Genomic DNA, 3,055 nt, shown 5'->3' with positions numbered 1-3,055 from the left:
TCTGGAGCTGGAGTTATAAAGGGTTATGAACTGCCCTGTGGGAAGTGGGAACTGAACCCAGGTCCTCTACAAGAGCAGTAAGGTATATTAACTATGGAGCCATCTCTCCATCCATGAGTTATTTATTTGAAGTATTCTTTTCTTACTATATTTATCCATTACTCTAAAAATCCTCTTAGTTCTGCTGTTGTTATAGATGATAGACTGTTTTTACTTTAACTTAGTTAAAGCATTTCCTCATTTTCACCTATATTTCTTTGATCCATTGGGGAACAACAGTGCTTTGCTTAATTTCCACATTATTTACAAATTTCCAGCTTTTTTCTCTATTAGTAATTATAATTTTATACTATTGTGATGAGAGGAAATATACTACATAATGAGTATTTTTCAATTTCTGAAGGTATGTCTCTCCGTGTTGCTGAGTCCATTTAGTAAAGTTAACATTTGTTTAGGGCTAAGAAGCACTTGTGATTGGATAACCTACAAGAGGGTTTGTCCATGGAGAAAACTGCTCTTTGTCTCTCAGCAGCCACTGACTTCCTGTAGCTCTTTATCTAGCAATGAGACCCTGTGAAACCCCCTTCATCCAACCTGGCATGTTAACTTGGACCTCTCTATGCAGGTCTTGTTCAGGTAACCATATTGTTGAGGTTTTACATGTCTTGCTTATTTAAAATTAAGGAGCTAGTGAGACAGTTCAGAGGTTAAGAGCACTTGTTGCATACTCAATGAGGACTCACATTTGCACCCCAGCATGCATGTAACCAGCCAGACATCCTGCACACACCTGTAACCACAGGTCTAATGTAGGTGGATGTAAGAGAACCAATGGGGCTTGCTGTCTTTCAGCATAGCAGAGAACATAGGAAGCCCAGGTTCAGAGAAAGACCCTGCTCCAGAATAGGCAGAAAGGGATAGAAGGGAACATCAAGACACCCTCTTCTAGTCTCTACACACATATACACATGTACACTCACTCACACAACACACACATATTCACAAAAATAAATAAATCATTCTTAAAATAAAAAATTGAAAGGATGTTGTGGATATAGATGAGTTTTATGATTAACAGAGATTAGATTTTCTGTAATTATGAAAACTCCTTAATATTGAAACATAGAAAATGATTCTGAAATATTAGTTTAGTGGTAAAAATACTAGGAGCTTGGATATTCCTGTAGGTTTATAATAGAGGTAAATGTCATTCATCATTTTCATTGTATAAGATGATATTACTTTCTTACTGTCAATGTACAAAACATTAAGACACTGACAGATGATCACACAGAAGTTATCATTTACATTGTTGAGCAGTCTCAAAATGGCACCTCAAGAAAAGTCCCAGTGACTACATTGTGTGTCCACTTTGAGCAAACCAACATCAAAACACAGCTGCAGGAGCTCTGGGTGACTCTTTCCATAAGCAGAGCAGAACTGTCTCCTGCTCATATCAAAGAGCTAGTGCAGAACCCTCCTGCTGCTGTTGATTCTATTTGGGAACAGGCCAAAGAGGATGACCCCTATTCTGAAAAATTAAATCCTGTCTCAATAGTGGGTTTCAAAGAACTGCTTTGAAGACTGAAGGTTCCAGATCAGATTACTAAGCAACATCAGACCAGATTAGAAATCATATCTGAAGATATTAGTGAACTACAAAAGAATAAAATTACAACTATGGCCAAAATAGCACAATACAAGGAAACTAATATATCTCTCCCACAGAAACCTACAGGTTCCAATCAAACAGGAAATTCAAAGTAAGAGTGGCTATGCTCTCCAGACTGATGAAGAACAGTTGCAGGTTCAAGTGATACTATACAGGATGAACTAAATATACTGACTCAGGTCAAAGGTAAACTAATGGAACTGATGGTCAGATCAGGATGCAGAATGATTTTGGAGCTGTAAAGTCTGAAGAAAGGTATTACATAGATATAGACCATTATGAGAAATCAAGCAGCATTTGAAACAATAACAGGAAGGCTTTAGCCATTAGATAAGCATCATAAAAGATGAACTAAAAGATATGAAACTGGTAGAACATGGATTGAATGAAACCCTCCAACACAGAGGCAGTATCCTTAGCTGACTGTTTATAGACTTGCTCCAGCAGTTTATAAAATGTGTCTTCTTGCTACATCAGGCCTTTCTTACAATGACCACATGGACAGGAAGAAGGATACTTTTTCTGGTTGGGATGTTTGAGGTTCCTGAGAAATTACTATATAGTAAATCTGAAATGATCACCACAAAGAACTTCAAAGAGAATCTTTGAAAAAATCTATATCCAGAAGTGGTATTTACTTAAGAAAAAGCACACAATCAACAAAAGTACATGCATTGTTGTACATTTTACAACATCAGTAAGCATAGTGACAATGTTTAATGATTATTTGCCATTCTCTTTTCTATAGTACAAAGTGAAACATAGCTACTTCCCAAATAACAAAATAAACTGTAATTATGTGGCTGTTGGAGACTATGCTTAAGAGTGTAAATGCACCAAAACAAAACAAACAAACAACAACAAATCAAAAACAAAAGCCAGGCAGTGGTGGCGCACACCTTTAATCGCAGCACTCAGGAGGCAGAGGCATGCAGATCTCTGTGAGTTTGAGGCCAGCCTGGTCTACAAAGCGAGTTCCAGGACAGGCTCCAAAGCTACACAGAGAAACCCTGTCTCAAAAAAGAAAACAAAACAAAAAAAAAAAGAGTGTAAATGCATTTCAGCTTTTATATCTGTGAAATCATCTGTGGGGAGTAAAGAAAATCCCAAAGTATTTAATGATATATGTGATTTTTTTTATTCTTTGAAGACTTGAAAATAAACTTTTATATTATTTTACATATTTAAAAATTACAGAACATTCCTAACCAATTAGAATATAACAAAATCAAAAATTGCAAACATTTTAAAAAAATTAATTATAGAAATGAAATCTTTAAAATAAATTTTTAATTTGTGATTTAAACCAACCAAACAAAAAGATAATACTCCTTTGGTAATTTTACCTTTGCTTAAAAATTAATTTAAGTACTTCCTTCTCTT

At 35.5% G+C, this 3,055-nt stretch overlaps 1 pseudogene; it reads left to right on the top strand.

Annotated features, from left to right (window-relative positions):
* The first annotated feature begins 1,245 nt into the window (after positions 1-1,245).
* LOC131913845 (nuclear pore complex protein Nup54-like) lies at positions 1,246-2,095 on the top strand (annotated as a pseudogene).
* Positions 2,096-3,055: the final 960 nt, after the last annotated feature.

Source organism: Peromyscus eremicus, chromosome 6, assembly GCF_949786415.1.
Source record: "Peromyscus eremicus chromosome 6, PerEre_H2_v1, whole genome shotgun sequence".
Classification (NCBI taxonomy): domain Eukaryota; kingdom Metazoa; phylum Chordata; class Mammalia; order Rodentia; family Cricetidae; genus Peromyscus; species Peromyscus eremicus.
The sequence above is the reverse complement of the archived record's forward strand: the minus strand, read 5'-3'. Positions and strand labels throughout refer to the sequence as shown.